This window comes from Corapipo altera, unplaced genomic scaffold (genome assembly GCF_003945725.1).
Source record: "Corapipo altera isolate COAL_440 unplaced genomic scaffold, ASM394572v1 61, whole genome shotgun sequence".
Lineage (NCBI taxonomy): Eukaryota > Metazoa > Chordata > Aves > Passeriformes > Pipridae > Corapipo > Corapipo altera.
The window spans coordinates 2,254,612-2,274,789 of record NW_020884910.1 but is presented as its reverse complement, the minus strand read 5'-3'; the positions used below and the strand labels follow the sequence as shown (position 1 = coordinate 2,274,789).

General features: G+C 39.3%; 1 protein-coding gene and 1 long non-coding RNA gene across 16 annotated transcripts in view; one reads left to right on the top strand and one right to left on the bottom strand.

The window, feature by feature from the left end:
* The window catches only part of ZBTB20 (zinc finger and BTB domain containing 20), a 502,167-nt gene that overhangs the window by 275,832 nt on the left and 206,157 nt on the right, over positions 1–20,178 (top strand). The window lies entirely within an intron of this gene.
* LOC113951823 lies at positions 1,649–8,909 on the bottom strand. The gene is made up of 4 exons (XR_003529288.1): positions 8,076–8,909; positions 3,883–3,985; positions 2,642–2,713; positions 1,649–1,882 (listed from the first exon to the last, which is right to left on the bottom strand). It is a non-coding gene; the product is annotated as an uncharacterized LOC113951823 (long non-coding RNA).

The following is a 20,178-nucleotide window of genomic DNA, read 5'->3' as shown; positions in this document are numbered from 1 at the left end:
GAGGTAGGAGAACAGTTTAGGTACATGGATGTCTTCCTGAGATTTAAAAGTGAAACACTGTAAGGTGGCTACCTTTTTGACAATGGACTTTAGAACTGTTTTGAATTCCAGCAAAAGACCTAAGGAAATTACTAAAATGAGGTCAAAGTGCATTTGGCAGGTCATGGAAGAAATCCTTTTGTATGTCAGTTCTTCCAGTTTGGGCGGACTGTCACAGGACCATGTCATAATATGTCATCTGTTATTCAAGTAAGATAAATTCTCACCAGCTTTTTTTAGCCCGTACTCTCTTATAGATCTCAAAGGGAATTTTGCCCAAGAAAGAAGCAAGTAGTGCTTCAGGTTTTAATGCTGAATTTTTATGTTCCTGGTCTTGACCGTGTATGTGACCAGATTTCTGGCTGAAAGGCAGGACAAAACAAAGATCTTGCTATATGAAAAGCAGATGAAGGAATTTCTAGTTTAAAAATCCAAATTAAGGTATCAACTGGAGATTTGCAGCCCGTTTAGACTATTTCTAATTTGTACAAGCCCATGTGGACCTATTTCTTTCTCATGTAATGGCACACCCAGAACTTTCATTGGCTTCAGTGCAATTATTGTTACAGCTCCAGGAACTTTCCCAATAAGCCTACATCAAAACCCATTTATCTAAGTGGGAATGCTTCCAGTAACACCTGTATGCCCCAGTCTGGGCTGCATATGCAGGTACCTCTGAGCTGAGTACTAATGAAAACAGTCTGTGTTCTTGTTTAAAAAGGATATAATATAAAACAGATGTTCTGATCAATAGTACTTTTTTGATGTAAAAAGTAGTAACAACATGACAAACTACCAATAAGAATTATAAAAATTACATGATGTGTACTGCAATTTGCAATATATAATGGCTCAGAAAGATTTGTTTCTTCTGGAATTTGAGAATGTCACTGGTTTTGGGATATCTCAGTTCTGCTGGGAACTGCATTTGTAAATATTGCAATATTTACCTTACATATGCATTTTATGTTATATATTTGTTATATTTTCAGAGCAGTAACATAAACTCTGGTATTAGCATTTTGAATTTTGGTAGGTTTGTTTACCTGAAAAAATTCTGATGGAACTTATAAACTCTTGTGAATACTTATAACTACTTACTATTGAAGTATGTGACTAGTCCTGTAGGACTAAAAATTCAGGGGAATAGCTAACCAGCTGAAAGCTAAGAATATGTGAGTGCATGTTTTCATAATCAGTGTTTTAAATTTTTAAAGAAACTGCACAGGAATCTTATCATCTACTTCAAAAAAAACCAGGACCTCCTTTTGGAATAAGAAACAAGTGCATTACTAACCTAAAATAGAGAGGGAGAAGTTAGATTGTTGAAACTGCAAAATGGACTGAAATGAGCAAATTGTATTTACCCAGTTTGGAATCTGGCAAGTGCACTTAAAATACTCTTATTTTTCTTTCTTTCTTATTCACAGAGTTGCAGGATTTCAGCTAGGTCTAAAGTCAAAATAAATATGATGCCTCACTCGAGAAGAACTTACCTCCTTTATTTAAAATTCATATAAAGCATTCATTGGGGTTGAGTGGTATTTTATTTGGTTAAATTAGGGTTTGAGGTTTGTAAAGTTTAAACCTGGTCCCCTTTTGAGAATGATTTAAGACAGGAATGCTATAATCATCCAGTTATATGAGGCTGGAGCAGGTGCTGGGTATGGAAAGATATTTTTTTCTCCTTCCATCTCTTCTCTGAAGAACTATTTAATTCTTCTTGCAGGAATCTGTTAAAAGCTTTTCCTAAGGTTTCCCTGTAGGCAGACAATTCACTGCAGAACCCCACAGGCAGTGCCTTTGGATGTACTGGGAGTACCTTGTGCACAGGCTCGTCCTTCTTTTCCAGGTGGAATGAGAAAAACAGGAAAGTATGCTTAGGGATCCTCTCTGTACCTTTCTTTTGAGTGCAGCAGAGATTGGACAAACTGAAAAGTAGCTTCATAATCCATTTCTTCTAATGGGAAGAGCATTACTCTCTGTTGTACTTAAAACAATGAAGGGAATTGGGTTACTTTCCCTTCTGTGTGAACATTATTAGTGTCCATTATTCCAGTTTCTTTTTTTTGAATATCCAAACAAATGATAAAAGAAAGTGAAACCACCTTGCAAATGTTTAACTTGTTATAGTTTCTGCTTCTGAATCAAGGCAACTTGAGTTTATCAGGCTAGATGTCATGTTGTTCAGCAAATAAATTGTGCTGCATTCCTTACTACTTTGTTTGTCTTTGTGACAGGGATCCCCAGATGTCTGAACTTTGACATTTTTTTAAACTTAGGGTCATGTTCTCTTCTTAGTGCAGATTTCTTCACAATACTTCTGCTAATATTAATGGGATACATAAATCCTTTTTGTAGATACAGAGGAAGGGACCCCAAATGTTTTGGTCTTTTCATCTGTGTACTGAGACCGTCATCAGATGAGAAGGAAAAAAAGAGTACCAGTTTATAGCAGAGGAATTCCCCCAACACACACCTCCCCTGTGGGAAAAGAGGAGCATGTGCATACAGGAAAAGTCTGGCAAGTTTGGTGTGAGTTGGGATTTAAACTTCCTCCAAACTCTGAAGTTCAGAAATCCAGCATTTGGGTCTAACTCACCACTATTTTGTGAACTGTCAGAGTCAAAGTTGCAGCTGAGGGTAAAAATCCTTCCTGCTTAACTCTGGAAACCTGAAAGTCAGGATTTTAGATTTTTCTCTAGAACAAGATAAATGAGCCCTTCCAGAGTGTGAATTATTCCCCTCTTTTGATAGTCCTGTTATGATAGGACAGATTCCTCTTTATAGGTGCCTGTCTCTATCCACTGGTTAGCAAGGGTACCTGGCTAAATGCAGACTTTACAGATGGCTAAATAAGTGAGTTGAACACTATCCAATATTGCCACACTTGGGTGTGTTAAAAAAAATGATCGCCAGTCTTCTTCATTTCTAATTTGAGCTTTCCAGTTGGGTTTTCCCTGAGCTGATATTGATTGATTGATATGGACCTTTAACTCAGACAGTGATCAGGCTTAACACAGCATAAGTGTTAATGCAGGGAAATCTTCCCTATTTCCAGAGTGTTTAATTTTTTTTTGTTACCCTTTATTTCCAAATGACTTGGTATCTCAGCTAAATCACTGAAGGGAAGGAGAATATTCTGGGAAGGTATGACAGGAGGCTTGCTTTGGTTTTATACCTTTTCTTGTAGATGAATGCTCTTGACCTCCATTGGAGAGGGAGGACGGGGCTGAGTGGAACATATGCCCCCATATATCTCCGTGTCATTCAGGGAACGTTATGCATGACATGAATGTACATGTACACCTGTCAAGAGTTTGAGTCCCCCAAGTACTATGAGTAATTATTTTCATTCCTTTTCTAATAAATAGGTAAGTGGAAACACAAAATTCTCCTATGACGTGGTAGCAGAACCCACAAACATATGAATCAAGAACCCAGAGCCTCTTGGTTCAGGTCATAGTACAGTTCCTCTTACCTGCACACACATCATTCCTGCTTGAACTCTTTGATAGGGGCAACATAACTGTCTCGCCAGGAGATGGAAAAGAATAGTTCTCTCAAAGAAACCCTATATGGGTTCCTCTGAGCACTATATGGGACTAGACTGCTAGTGAGACTGTTAAGATATTGATGTGAGAGGAGTGCATATCATTGCTATTCTTCCTGCCCAGACAGCAGGAGCGCTGCTTCCACGCTTTCTAGTTGTTTGCAAGTCCCAAGTGTGCAGTGCTGCTACCATGCCAATGAATTGTTCGTTAGTCACTTTATATTGTATATGTAGATATATTACATATATAGTTTATGTATAAATACATGAAAGTATTCAGGTGTACCTACATGCACCCAAAGGAAGCTCTATATTTAGCAGTTTCAATTCAAATGACTTAGTAGTGAAGGCTTGAAGGTAATTGGAATACCCATAGCAGTCCTTCTGTCTTCCCTGTAAAAGGACCGTGCATGTTACATATATCCACTTTGCAAACTTGCTTTTTCCAGACACTTTTAAATAATAGGATCAGAACTGCATTTGTCTTAAAGAAGTGTGGGTGATCTGAGCAGTTATTTCTATGATAATGAAAGCATGTTTCAGATATAAGAAAGTTTTCCGCTGATCCTGGTTTCTAACAGTGTTGTCTCTGACAATGTTTTCCTTCTGTGGCCTTGAGTAGATCATAGCAGCCCTGTGCCACTGTTTTCCCATTTCAGCCATTGTGAGTCTTGACTAAGTAACATTTAGAAGCATTTTTGCAAATGAAAGCTAGTTGTAGAAATACATGGGTAGAAAAGCAAACATTGTGATCCTAGACTGGTGTTTTCCAAAGGCATTCTGATGCACTTTCCCTGAAACTTCACTCTGTATCAGTGAGCTTTAAAAAGTAGAGACAATATCTGTAGTATTACATTTAGTTTTTATTCATTAAAGAAAGGTTTGAAATACATTATTCTGTTTAGTCCAGCAAGGATCCCAGAGTTAAGTGATGTGTTATGGGCTGCTTCATGGTGCGAAAGCATAACAGGAGAAAATATTCTCTTTTCCAGGTTTTGCATTGTGACCTGACATTTATGTATATTGCATAAAGCAAATTCTGAGTACTACAGCTCCGCTGACTTGGGACTGACAAACATTTTTTGTCCTTTTTACTTGCTTTTTGTCATTTTCTGAGAAGTTAAACATATTGTACTATGCAGCTCTTTCCAGAGAGCACAGAAAGGCTTGGTCATGGACTTAGGTGAGGCTGCACTATAACTTTTGTTCATGTCCAGCTTTTCAGTAAAAAAATAATGTGTACCTGAGTTCAACTAAAATGGTTGTGTCTGCCTGATCATATCCTCTACAGAGCCAAATAATCTAAAGTATGCATGGTTTGATAGACTAAGCATCCAACAAAAGCTCCCATAAAATGAGTCATATCTTGCTTCAAGAGTCACATTAGTTGAAATTAATCAGTCTTCCTCTTACTGGCACTGGAAATTTAAGAAGAAAAGCAAAAGAATTGCTGCAACATAACAATGCCATCCATTGTAAGGCAGTGCCAGCCAGGGATACCAGGCAGCAACCAGCCAGGCCAAATCAGCATTTATTTATTAATTCCAGGAATGTCTCAAATATTTGAGGGCAGTATCCGGACAGAGCAGTGATAGCAGAGTGTTCTGGCGTTACAGTTTGTCAAGGCGTTATGGATCTCCTGTTGGGAAGTGTTCACACTGGGGCACTCATTTCATTAGACTTGAAATAATTGTCCTTCACGCTGTTCTAGCACGAGTGGCAAAAAACCTTCATGGACAAATAAAGGAAGCAGCACTTCTTCCAGCATCCCTTCTGGAGGCCAACTTCATTTTTCCTTTTTCTCTTTTTGAAACTTAGTTTTATATCAAGCAAGGGGTCAGAATTCAAGCATGATAGTTCAGATGTGCTCACCTAAAAAGTATGTATTGTACTCACTATGTCCTTGATCATTTTTAGGCATAAAAGGAATCCATCTTTATTTTTCCTTACTCCCTTGCTGTCCTAGTGCTGTCTTCTCTGCATTTGATTTACAGATTTATTAGATCTTTTGCACTGAGTGGAGGTACCTATTCTTTCAAGTGTTGCTCTCCCTTCATTGCCTCTTCTTAACTGAAAGTTATTTTCCCATGACAGGTCAAGCTCTCATTTCCTTGATCTCTCTCTTATCTATTTTTTCCTTCTGTTTTCACAATTTGAAGAAGTTCTTGCCTTTTGGATTGAATGTAGACATAACCCAGTGAAATTCTGCAGCTTACATTACTAAGGAAGTAAAACCGTGCTACTTGGGTCGACTGTTTGAGCCATAAATCTATTGATTTATTCATTTCAATTCCATGGATAAGTGTTTCCTTCTGAACTCTTGAGTTGCATCCAGTCTTTTGCATGAGCAATAGTTTAGATTTCTTTGTACAAGCAAGATGCATACACATCAGTCGGTCCCAACCTTGCAACATAAATTCACACAGAAAAAAAGAACTTCAATCTAAAGAACAGTAAAATGCAAGGAAGAAAACCCAAGCCTGAAATAGTTTTCAATTCTATTTTATAGACTATCATTCTGCACTCGTAGTACTTGAGCATGTCACAGAAGTTCATTAACCAATGCAGCTAATATCTGACATAAATATATGGACTTGTTTGGCTTTTACTTTTTCTCATCCAACAATAGAATACAGTACCCAACTTACATTCTGCATTTCCATCACCATGCCTTTTCCAATTCTGTTACTACTCCATCCTGCTTAACTCATTTCTCTCAGTTGCTTTCCCTAATTTGCAACAATAGGTCTAGCAGTGTTTCCTAGAGACATGGTTCTCAATTTCTTTAAAGCAACCCTACTGCTCACATATAACTAATATTGTTCTTGTCCACTTCTCATTTATTCAGACCTGGTGTTAGGCCAGACCTGCTGTTCTTTCAGAAGCAAACGAGTGATGCTCAGTGTAGCCCACTTGGCTGCTGAAAATTTGCCTCCTTAATTTTTCTCCACCAAAGACTGATGGAATTCATGGAGTTCCTGGTTTTACATTCTGTTCCAAACATTGGTTAAGGATCACTGTTTCCCACTTAACGCTAGCCTAGTCTTCTTTGCTGTACTTCTCCCTTTCAACAATAAAGTGCAAAACAAGGTTAAGGTTAACTGCTTACCCAACAGCAGTCTGCATTGCCAAGCAAGATACCCAAGATAAACACAGTTTCTTTCAAGTTCACAAACTTAACTTGAGATCGTAGCAATGAAGGTATACTGGGATCAGAGAAGGCAGGTAAATGCAGGGTGGCTGTAGAGCTACCCAAAAATGGTGATTACAGTCTGACGTGGAAAATAGTCCCAGGGAAAATAGTTAAAAATGAGAGCAACTGTAGCTTAATATTTTGGGAGTGATGAGGAAACAATTCTTCATTAGTAGACTGTAGCCTCAATAAAATGTAGAGATTCTTTCTGAATTTATGCTTAGGTCTCGACAGGCTGTCTTCTTCCCTGTTTTTTAATGTATTAACCATATCGTTACATCTTCAATCAATAAAAGTAAGTGTTTTATATATATATGTATACTCATGCACATATATATCACTCCAGTAAATAGCTGTGGAAAGGAGGAAAAACAGTTATGAAAGTAAGCATTCTGAACAAAAAACAAGCTTAGTGTATAACTAAAGGAAACTTTGAAGAAACAGACCTTCATGAAGGAATAACATTGTTGAAACCATATGTTTTCCATGTACCAGGAGACTGTTTTAATAGTTTATGAATATATTTAACCACAAAAAATCTAAAATTAGTCAGTCTTTTAAAGGGCTAAAGATTGACACAAGTCATTCCAGTTAATGAAGGATTTCTTTTCATCCACATCCAGTGAATAAACTTATGTGACTGAGCAGGAGGAGATGTTTGAGGGGGACTGGTGTGTCTGTGACTGCTGATTAGAGTTGTATGAAACTCCGCTAATTTGAAACTACTAATTTGTAATATTCATTTTCTTCAGATGTTGTGTCTAGTGAGAAGTATGGTGGCCTAGACCACAAGTAACTCAAGTTCTTCCCTGCTCTGCTGCTGCTATGCTAAATGCTCTTGAACGAGGCATTCCTCCTCACTGTACTAGTTTTGCCCTCATAAAATAGGAAATCCCTTTGTAAACTACTCTGAGGACTGCTGATGAAAGGTGCTGGCTTGAGCTTAGCCAGTCTTTTCTCCTAAAGTCTGCTTGAGTTTGGTAGCCCAAAGAAAACCTCAGGTGAGTCTTCAGTGCCTTCAGGGTTGGTGCTGAAATTGAACAAAACCTTGTATACAGCATGTTTTCACTTTAACAGCTCCAGGGTTAGTCTGAGCTGGGCCCCCCATCGTTAACAGGGCTTGCGAACCTCAGGAAATCCTTCATCATCTGATCTTTATTATGAATTGGCAATGAAATCAACATCTTCTGTTGAGCAGCAAAGGTTTTATGAGTCTGTGCAACACTGTCTCCACAAAAGCTCAGCTCTCTTTCGGCAGTTCTCAAATGCCAGCTCTGCTCTGTTGCACACCCTGTTCATTCTCCTCCTCTTCATCCTTAGATGAACTTCATCCCAGATGGCTTCAGCCTTAATTGATTCTGTACTATGTATGGCCATAAGTGAGGCATGTGTAATGATGTCACCCTGTTCTGTGATGTCACAGGCCTCTGCTGAACATGACCTGGGTTCCTGCCTCCACAATACGGTGTTCTCAAATGCGACATAGGTTTGCCCTTTTAATCCAAGTGGGCATCTTCCTCATCATGACAGCTCTTTTCGTTATGATTTGAGCTACTTACAGAGAAAACTAAGTCCCAGAGCTACCTGTCAATGTCAGTCAATGAATAGTGCTTGAGCAAGCTTTCCTGCTAGTTCTGTAGTGGCTCTGTGCTTGCTTGACAGGTTTTCATCACAATGGCTCTTCTACTGGGCTTCTAGTCTGTAAGGAACTCATCTTTATTCTATGCAGTCCTTGGTAGAAGCAAGCTTAAGAAAAAAGATGTACATAGAAGAAGGGAGGAAAGTGGGTTTGGTCCTCTGTAGGCAGGTCTAGAGCTTTATCAGAAATCCGGACAGGATTTCCTTTTTTCTCCCTCATGATGACAATACAGTAATGCAAAGAAACTTGCAAGAAAAAAAAAGTTTACTAGATTTTCTGCGTTACTAGAAATCCCATCCAGATCTTTTATTTTAAAAAATGGTCAAAATGTGCATAAGAAAAGGAGCTATATTAGCTCCTTTAATAAAGTATTCCTTTCACTCTGTCAAAAATGGTCACATGGTAAACACTGAACAAAAAAATTTGAAATGTTAAAGAAATAAAACTCTTCAGGGAATAAATTATTTTTACAACTGGCCAATATAAAATAATACAGTACAAGTCTCTTAAAGTAGTAATTGATAAAGGAATAAAACTGCTAAAAGAGTATATTTTTCATTCGCTGGAGCTAACTGTATAATAGCACTCAGCTGTATTTAATCTCTAGGGGCTACAGAACAGGCACAAAAATGAACGTAACTTAAAATCGACGAGTGATCTTTCATGAGATCTGTGATACCTGCTGCCTGCTGGCAACAGCCATGTTATGCAGCAAGCCTACTTTCTCAACCCTACAGTTCTTGACCATTCTGAGCCTTTTTTTATCTGGATGTTAAGTAGATAATTCCCAAAGTTTCCCTATTAAGTGGAAAAGAATGACCCTTCCAACCTAACACCCGGGGAAACTGAGACACAGGGAGGATAAAGTCTTTGCCTGGGGTCAGACCAGTTTGTTCTACCATGTAATATGGCTGTAATGGGCCTCAGTCCTTCTACAGAATGCTGGATGAAAACATGCTAGGAAAAAAAATGTAGATTTTGGGTTCACCAGATACTGTGAAACAGGATTACAACTGTGTTGGACCCAGGTCCTTCAGCTTCATACAGTGCATACATGAATCTCAGTATGGAAACCAAGTATCAGTTTTATATTAGTGTCTGTTTAATTAAAGAACTCTCCCATTATATTTTAGAGCTATGTGAGTGCACTTCAAAGGCTGACCTCACATGAGGGCAAAAACAGAGTACCCCAAGAGGGAGAAAATTCTTCCACTATGTGGCTATAATGTGATTCTTATTTGACTTCGAAACAGATCTGTCCCAGAACTTTCTTAAACTTTCACTGAGGAAAAGAAGATAAATTTTTCATTAGATAGATACATGCAGAGAGATTCTTGGTTGAGAAAAATAGAAAGAGAGTGGAGACTTGGAAGAATGCATACAGATGGCATTGCATTTATCCTTCTTATGTCTTGGTGGGTCTTTGAGAGACCAAGTGATTTCTAGCTTGTGCAGGCTTCACCCAGTGGTGTTCTCTCCCCAGTGTCTCTTCCTTGTTTTTCCATTCACTGCTCAGACTGTCTGTCCCTGCAGAACTAGTTTATTCTTCCTGAGATCAGTCACACTGAAGCAACTGCATGGAATTAGGCATTTTAACTGTGTCTGTCAAATGGTTTTTGGTTTGCTGGTGTTTCTCTCATTGCCTGTGAACTCATTCTTCATTAATTTAATCAGAAGTAAAACCAGGGGCTTTTATATGAATAGTCTTAAATTTGGGGTATACTTTAAAATGTAATCGTTCTTTATATTAAAATTACTAGGGCAAAACTAGTACAGTGAATGAAACTACCTTCTTTTCATAGAATTTCCTTATAAAGCTATTGACCCAATTGTATTAAATTTTAACAACATTTGAAATGTAGAAATGTATCTGCATTTTACAGCATTTCTGCTGTTAATGGCCCCTAAAAAGGAAATAACTGGCTTCTTATTTTCTTGCACTGTTTACCTTGTTTAGTTCTAGAGGAGAATATGCAAGAAACTTTGATGAGTGGGTAAATATAGTAAAGATAAATGTGCCTTTGTAAAGTTCTGCCCTGTGCATACCCTGCACCCTTACATCATGTACTCACCTGGTCTGGTCTGTTCATTGTAAACAGACTGCATCAATTCAGAAATAGTAGCATGCTCTTACTAATAAAACAGAATTTTTTTCCTTTTATAATCCACAGTATCAGTTATAAATTTCTCTCACTAATTATTTTAGGATAGAAACTGTTATACTTTGAGATCTGGTGGGATGAAATTTAAAAAAAAAAGGCAGCTAGAAAAAAGATTCAGTCTTTTTCTTAATGGAGTTTTAAGCATATAGAAAAAAGTGAGCAAAGAGAGAATGAGAATAAATTGCAGTATTCTTAACATACCAAATAATATATTTTGTTTCTGCCTCACTTCAAAATGACCCAAATCAATGTTGTTTAAACTTGGCTTATTTTGTAGATACCCTTGAGAGTCTGCTAATAAATCAAATGCCAAACAAGTTAGTTCAGTAGTTTCAAAGTGATATACACATAACACATGTAGACAGAATATCACTTGTGCCTGAACCTCACTATTTTTCTTAGTTGAGATCTGTCTCCATTCTCATGGAAACCAACCACTGATTGACAGTAATGCTGTGAACTTCCACTTATTAGCTAATGATGACTTTTCATGAAAATAGGAGCTGAGTGTAGCATTATGGAATATTCATGGAACAAAATTCCAGAGAGAGAGGTCTCAGGGTCAGGAGGAGGGAGGGAATGAGAGACAGATGCCAGATTGCCTGTAGAGAGTCCAAGCATGTGTTTTTGTTTGTAGCAATGATGCACATGCCTTTTGTGGGTGCAATTATTGCTTCTGCCTTTGAAAGTTTTACCATAAATCTGTTTCTCAATCTCCCTTCGTTTTTGACCCAAATTAACCTCTTCTCCATACAGTTCTGTTACTTAACCTCAGTTTCTCCTGGGAATATCTGTGCACCACTACGCTGTAGGTGTTTTCTCCTGAATTTTAGAGATCACTCTCAAATATGTTTCTGATCAGATTTAATTCGTTAGTATTTCTGTCTTTTCATGATCTTCATGCACTGGATTTTATACTTCACTGAGTCATTGCAATGAACAACACCACATGAGTAAAAAAAAAAAATTGCCCTTTATTTTTGGTCTCTGCCTACCATCCAGCTTCAGGAAAAGGCATGCGATCTGTAAGCAGATGAAAACTGAGACCTAAAGTATTTGAATATCCATTTAACATATCATGACACTTTCCTTTTAATCTATCAAATGCCTAAAAATCTGAGATCTCTTCTAGCAATAGCTTGTCTTATTTGAGTGACACTTCAGGTCTAATGAAGCTGACTGCAGGTGACTCACAGCTAACTATGCAACAGATGTGGGGTGAAAGCTTTTAGCAGCCATGCACCTCCAAGTGGGAATTCCCAGCCTGTAGTATCTGTGACATTGATACTGCGCTATTTTCCCCTGTCAGACTCAGCCTTTATTGTGGACCTGACAGGTTCAAAGTCACATAAGCTACATCTTGTCATAGAGTGTTTCAGAGAAGAGGCATTTAATAGTGTATTAGCATTTGTTAGTTTTATTTAGGAAATGGACAAAAAATGCATCTCAGTGTTCTTGTACTCTTGAGGAGCTTTGAACCTTCTGTGAATTTTCTAACCTGGTATGCCAGCAAGTGTGCTTGAGCTTACTAGGTGAAGAGATTGCAGTTAAATTCAGCTGCCAGACATGCGATATCTGACTGAATAGAATATGCACTGGTTTTAAATGTTGTCTAAGTAGTCATGAATAGCTAAGTATCAGAATACAGATTAATATCATACTACGTACACAGTCAGGAACCTTCTGTCCCCTTGTCTTCTGGAAAGAGAAGCTCTTTGATAGCTTAGGAGATTGTTTTGGGGAGATACAGCATGCTGCCTGTGAGATTCCCCAAATGCTTGAGGTGCTTCGCCTGTGGTACATCTGGGACTGATGCTGGGAAAGTAAGAGCCGTGGAATAGCTCACTAATATGAGCCTTGTAATGCTGGGCAAGTCAAGGAGGGTCAGATGGGTTAGCAGAGTTTCGTGGTTTCTGGTGTGCTGCCCACAGTGGTTTGAAGTAACTGCCGTTTTCATCAGTTCTGTCACAGCTGAGTGGAAGACTTCATCCCACGTGGGATGCAACCACCTAAACAGGGTCAGTCACTTGGGATAGCTGTTGAATATGGATTCCCACTGTCCTAAAGGGACTGTGAGCTTAGTGGGTTCCAGCCTAGAGCTCTCTGCAACCATATTTATCAAGAAACCTATTCTTTTGAGCCAGAGGTGTATATCTAGGCCCTCAAAATAGAAGTAATTTAAATGCATATATATGTATTTTTATTTTATTTTATATAGGGCAGAGTTGCCTGAAGCCTGTTTATTAGTTAATAACCCCCTCCAGGTTACCATCTCTAATCTTGTAATGAAATTGAGTTAATAAATCCAAGATATTATTAAATAAAGTAAGTATTTAATATTGCTTGTCCTCTTTGAATCCAAGTTGCAATACAACAGAATTTCATTTTATAAATAACACCTTTCGTGCTAGCACCACAGGGCATGATTCAAAAGAATCTAAATAGAACGTGAATGCTGTAATCAAATGCAGACCCCAGGAAGGCAGATTAAAAAGGCATGTTGCTGGTTAGCACAGCAGACAGGGTAAGTATAGCAGGTCACAGCAGAAAAGCTAGTTACAAAAACAAGAGCACAATCAAATGAAAATTGTTTGCTTGCCCACTCCAAACCATGACTGACTGCTTCTGTGTCCGTGACCTATTTTTTTTTAAATGAAGGAAGATTTTGAGCGGCTTTTACATTTTAATTGCTTTGTACTAAACAAGAAAACAACGAAAATCTCAACTCTGTGTTTGCATCTGGAGGACACCAGGAGCATCTGTATTTATAGGTGGAGACACTACATCTGGGGAAGACTTTTCCACTAGGTTTAATTCATCTCTTTTTGTTTATCTCATCTGTTTGCACCCACTGCCAAAGGCTGTGCATCTCCTCCCATAGAGAGGAACATATAGCAGAGGGAAAGGCTGCAGGGAACTGCAATGAAGCTTGCCTTGCAGAGGAGGGGAATACTTGCATCCTGCAAGTGTTCAGTGGTGAGGCAGAACTGGCAGGAGCAAAGGAAACTAGTCTCTGAATCCTGTGAAGCCTGGGATCCAGAGGCAGCCCTGTCACGGTATGACTCCCGTTTCAGTGCTGCCTGGCCACTGGCACGTGCCTGGCTCCCCTGTCCACACCGTCTCGCAGTCTTTCCTCCTTGAGGGTGTCACAAAGGTGGAGCAGAGGTTAATGGAGCAAAAAGCAGAATTAACCTCCATGTCCTTATCTGCAGCTGCTCCCAAGGTCTGGTCACAGCATGGCCTGTCTCTAAGCGCAGAGGTTTAGTTGCATGGACAGATGCACAGAGGGGAGGAGAGAAAAGTCAGGGTCTCCAAGCACTCTCTTGCATCTGCTGGGGTTCTTCTCTCTGTCTTTGCTGAGATGGGGAAAGTGTCAGCCTTTTTGAAGCTTGTCCTCTCTAGACTGGTATATGGCAGGCAGAGAAACCCGTAGGTCATACTGTTGTTTTTAAAATGCTTCTGTTTAGCTCTGTATTTTGTGTGTGTGCACATATGCAGAATTGAAAGCATTGAGTCTTCTAGTTCAAGGGCTAACAGCCAAGTCAGGGGGCAGAAATAAAACTCTGATGATTTTATTTATATGTATTTGTGTATGTAACACAGTTATGAATATTAAAAAATATTTTATGGAACAAGCTTGTGTTATAAGGTAGCACCTCCGAGACTCCCAGTTATTTGCATACAGGTCTCAAGAACAAGGAACATTAGTATAGTTGCCTCACCGAGCTACTTAAAGAATGAAAATATTTCTGTAGGCAGTCTGTTAATTTACTTAAGCAGGTAGGATGAAACTAGCCTAATGCAAATAAGGAATCACAAAAACTAGTCTGTGAACAGTATTGTGGGGAAAAAAAAAAAAAGAAATAAACCTTCCAGAGTGGTCTGCTGTACTCAAGGTAAATGAAATATTTAGTGGTGGCAGCAGCAAAAAATGAAATATGAGATCTTGCATCCCAAGTTATTAGTGACCTGTTAAAAGACAGGCTGAAAAGTGCCTTTACCAAATTAAAACTTTGAAAAAGGGCACAAATGGGAAATGTCAAAATAAAAAATCTGAGGAGAATGATTGTCCTCCTGACTCATATTATTTTGCAGTTCTGAGGCTGCGGCCACTGTTAATGCTAGTGAAACAAGAATAGCACAGTTCAGTCTCCTGAAGTCTGTAATGGAAATAGTCTGAGCTGACAGGCAGACACATGAAATTTACTGAGATTTTAATGTGTTTGCTGCATCTGTTTTTTTATCTAGTCTAAATTTCAGAAATTTCAGGGTTGTTTTTTTTTTTAAATAGAAGATTTCATTTAGTTCTCTGTACCCTGTGTTTACAGTACAGCATCCCTAATGCTTAATGATACTAAATAATAAGAATGCCAGAGTACTTAATTTAATGTCTGCTATTGATCTCTGGACTGTTTAGCAAATGACTTATTAAACATAAGGCCATATACTGCCCCCATTTCCATCTACGTAAATTCCCTAAAGGCAGCTAAGGTATTGGGAACCTGAGGTCAGTTGATCAGCTTGCTAATTGTGTTTCCTGCTTAGAAATGTTAAAGGTTTTCCTCGTCACAGACAGGAATTTCTGTTTCAAATTCTGTCCCATTATCATTTGTGCACCACTCTCCTCTCTGAGCACCTGGCTCTCTGAACACCTCTCACTAATAAGGTTTCACTTGCAAGAGCTCACATTTGTCTCAGTTTTCTTAAATATTTCTGGCAATGCTGGTAAACATAAACGTAGCGAGAAAGGTGAATGCTGAGCTGATTTGTAAATGAGCAAAGCCTTTCTTGGTGAGGTCAGATCAGCCAACAGCTTCTCTGTCACCCAGTGTCCTTCCAGGTTAAGGACCTCTTTGGTACCAGCATGTATGAGTTAGATGGTCAGATTTACAATTTGCCAATTAATCTGGTAAGATTAATGAGACTCACGTCCTTCACACAGCTCCCCTGGTGCTGTGTCAGTGATGTCACTTCTACTGCTCTGTCTTAAGAAATCTCTTGAAAATGCCTCCTTTTATTTTATTAAGATCACCTTGGTATTGTAGATCTCGAAATGCTTTAACAATAGCTTCTCCTAAAGATCTGAGCCTGAAGAAACTGTGATTTACTATAAATTTTGCATTAAAGGCTTTTATTTTCAAACATACTTCAATCTTAAGCTTGTCTCTGCCTTATCCACCTGCACTGTAGACTGATTGTTGCTAGCAAAAGTCTATGATAGCAATATTTCAGCAGCAACAATGCACCGATGTAAAACTAATTAGTTTAAAAAATATGTTTTCATTTGTGTCCTGTGAATATGGTAGTCCTCAGGAATTCAACAGGTTAGGCAATTTTTTTGAGAATTGGTAAACTGAATTTTGGGGTGGGCACTATGCATTTTTAGCATCACATCTCAGTCTTAAAGATGGAGTCCCCTAGAACTGAAGTGCAGGTTGTGCCAAGCTATTTTCAGTTATCTCATGATCTTTTAGTCTTCTACCCCACTTTTCCTTTGAAGTAGGTTCTCACCTCCTGTAGTCTGGTTTCCTAGTCAGGACCCAAGACACAGCACCACCAAGCACCTCAGTTCTCATCAGCAATCTCTGATCTTTTACTGCTGTACAGTGAGACAGGTTTAATAAGCTCGCTAATAATGACTTGTAGCATACTGGCTTCTCATAGGCTCGGGCCATCTCGCATTGTAGGTCTCCAAATGGGCTTGATAAATTATTTGAATTACTCTTCCAATTGCCATCTGTAGTTCCTCATGAAGAGACTGCTATTTGTTGTGCGCCGTGCCAAATCATGCAATAGTTTTTTGCAAAGCTAGGGACTGTACTGAAATCACCAAACTCATGTCACTTGTGAGCTGCAGTATGATAACGTGTTAGTTTTAAGTAGATTACACCTGCAGTCTTGTGAGGTGAGAATGAAGGCCTTGGAACTGTGGCCCGTAAATCTCAAAAATTATGGGGAGATATGAGAGAAGAGAATTTCATCTACCTCAAGTTTTTAAATAGCTATATAAAAATATGCTTATAAATATGAATCATAAAATGTGAATATTAGGCATAAATAAATATACACATATATACATACAGATCTACACAAACAGATGCATATTCTGTGACCTTCTCCTTCCCCTTGCCTTAAACTTCCTCCTTGAATGTGTCCTCATGGCGGAGCGATGATCATCAGACCTAAAGAAATTCAGCACTGTGTGAAACCTTGGAATACTGACATCTGTTGAATTTGGACAGTTTTGTTTGTCTACTGGGAAATCGCATGAACTTCCCAATATTTTTTTTTAAGTTCGCGCTGCCCTCCTCCTCCCCACCCCCTCGCTCAAGGGAGGGTGGCTTCAGGAGTCATGGCTGCTGTCTTGCTTTCTGGTGTGGTGTAAAGTTTTCCGTCGAGAGACAATAATGTACATTCCTCTGGCAGGACGGGATGGATTTTTTTGTTTCTCTTGCTGTTGTTTATTTATAAGACATTTCCTCTTGCTTAGTGGAAGTTTGATCGTAAGAGGCTCCAGTGATTTTCCTTCCCACCTCTCCCCTCCCTAATTTCTCTGCCTCGGCACTCGCTCTGGAACAGAGCGAACTCAAAAAGCTCATCGGCGCAGGGCGCGCTTCGCAGCCAAGCCCTGCCACTCTCCAGAGACTGTGAGGTGATTCTCCTTCGTCACTGCTTGGACCAGGAACCACAGCCCTGGTGAGTGGTGAGCTCCCAGAATTTGATGTGTCAAGGCTTCTATTCTCGGGGCCGCCGCGGCGAAGCAGGAAATAAAGGTTTTTTTTGTTGTGTTTTGCCTTTTTTTTTTTTTTTTTTTTTTTTTTTTTTTTTTTTAGTATATAAAAGCAAAGATCAGCAACAAGCGCAGGAGGAAAATATGAAGCTTGGAGCGCGGAGGCTGCCGAGCGGAGTGCGGGGAGCCCGGCGTCGCCCGGGCAGGGGGGCTGTGCCCACCCCGGCATCCCCACCGCCACCAGCGGGGGTCAGGCTGGGCAGCGCGGCCGGGCTGCGGCGGGGAGGGCGGGCAGGAGGGGCTGGGTGAGCCGGAGAAGGGCGGGGGGGGGGGATGTTAATCCTTCGCTTGGAGTTTCTGTCTGGCAAGTTTTCATGCCTCTGTGTTCTGAGCATTTACATTATGCTCTGAATACCTGATTGCCCAGCCAAGCAGAAAAGAAACTCTACAGTGGATGCATAGTAAAAGAAAATGCTTCTGTGGAAGCCACCTCTGGGAATAGGAAGAACTAGTTGGTTTATAGGCTGCTGGTCCATTTGAGGGAGAGGGAAGGGTTGGATTTTTTTTTTTTTTTTTTAACTCTCTCGATTCCCTTATGTTCTCTGTCTGCTGTATGGGGAACTGGAAATCAGAAAAAAAATATATACTTTGAAGAACTTTATATACAAAATCTTGGATAGTAAAGAATTGAGTGTCTCAGCCAACATCAAGGTACTTACACAGAGTTATTTTCAGCTGTTGGATAGGGAAGATGAGACTTAGAAATCTGCAGTGATTTGCTCACGGCCACATGGGAAAGCCAGCAAAAGAAAAAGGAGTAGGATGAACATCTCTAGTTCCAGGCCCAGACTGTATCCTTTTGTCCTCTCTTGCCCCACTGAATGTATCACTTCTGTTAATATATTTCTGCTGTAGTGATAAAGGCGGCCAGGGCAATGTGTGGGCTGTTCCATTCATCCTTCATCATCTTCCATATTATATGACTTGAAGCAATGAATCATTTCTTGACTAACATTTTCTACTCTTAGCAAAGTAGGCATATAAGAAACACAGGGCAGCAGTCAAAATATTTGTATTTTGAGTTATTATCCTGTTCTCTGAAACATATCCCTGGCAAAAAACCAAGATCTTTAATGGCACCAATATATCTCACATGGGATATTAACTAGGAAGCATTCTTCTCGCCTTTGTCTTGCTTTTGAGTAGGATTCATTCAGCACATGTATCAACAAGCATGTCTCTCTGACACGCAGGGAGATAGCCCCTCTTCAAATGCTGCTGGTCACCTGTGACATACAGAAAAGTCCAGTCACCTTTTCCCTGGTTTCATGCCCAGTATAAGTCCCAAGGACGGTACGTAAAGGCTGGCGCTGAGCAGTCTTTCATTGAAGTCGTCGGAGGCTTTGACATAGATTTCGGAACTGAGCTCAGTATCAAATCACGTCCAGCCCATATTAAAGTACTTGCTATTTCTTATAACCAATAAGTAAAGTCATGTAAGATTTGGTGGTTTTACTGCTTGGCAATTTTTGCAAATATTTTTGTTGGTTTCAATCCATGTGGCTTGTCAGTCCCTCCCCCTGCTTCAATTTCAGCATGCAGTTTGACTGCCTGGCAGCCTGAAAACTTCAAGTGAAAGATAGACAAAACCTCTGAGTTTCATCTGGTTTTGCATTAGAACCATAAAGAACTGTGAACTTCTCTTTTTTCATATACAAACCCCTAAGTTGACCGCAAACGTTTTTCAGCACTGAGCAGCAAGGGTTAGCTGTTTCTCTTCATTCCCTGGTGCTGCAGACCTCTCTCTGAACTTCAACTAAATCACCAGCTCTCAACAAAACCCGCAATTAAGTTGGCTGATCCCTTCAGTAAAGAGTCTTACATACACATAGAAATAACCTTTACATACATCAAAGCCTCAATCCAAATGGTCCCAGCTTTTGACTAAATTGATGTTAAGATCCCGACTTAGCTGTTGCATCACCTTTCTACAGTATACTCAAAGCAGCTGACAGATCAGAACATCCCAAACTTTCAGGCAGTTCACATCACAGATAGAAACATAATGGATTTTTTTTCTTTTCTCTAAATGGGCTATACTGAACGCCCACACACACTTTTGGGTCTGATCTTTGAAGCTTATCTCTGATTTACTTTCTCCCTCCAGGCAGTGTAAGTCTGAAAGACATAAGTACTTCTGAAATGGAAAGTTCTCAAAGCACAGTGCTAAATGTCTGAAACTTCAGACTTCTGCCTGTATAACACTTGTTCTCTGGATATGCTGAAGTCAAGGGCTGTCACTCTGGCATCTTTCACCAAGAAGGCAAAACAATGTTTAATCTCTTTTTTAAGAGTCTCTGTGTTGCTCTAAACCTCTTGATGTTTAAATTATTTAATTAATTTATTTATTCTGTAACTCTCTCTGGTAGCAAAGGAACTCGTCTTTGCTGGTATTTGTGTACAGCAATGTGGAAAAAATAGGCAGTTTTGCTTATTATGGTATAAGCTGCTTATTGACTGTAAGCCAAGGTTCTAATGGTTTGTCTATGGTCTAAAATCATTAGGGTGAAAATCTGCAATTTCAAATCATATTCTAACATGCCATTTAAACACTTTGGGATGGTAAGATGATAAATTGTCTCATTAGTACTAGCTTCTTTGTCTACTGTGTAATAGTTTATCATAGTTGCTTTAAAAAATTAAAATTAATACATATGGTCATTCTTTTATACATGCACTGTTTGCTTCTAGCAGTAGCCATTTTAGTTAGAGCACCCCTTCCAAGTAATAATCTCAAGTGCTTTACGTGCAGTGCCAAATTAAAACCTCTCTTTTACCCACAGATAAAGTGGGAAGGTTGTC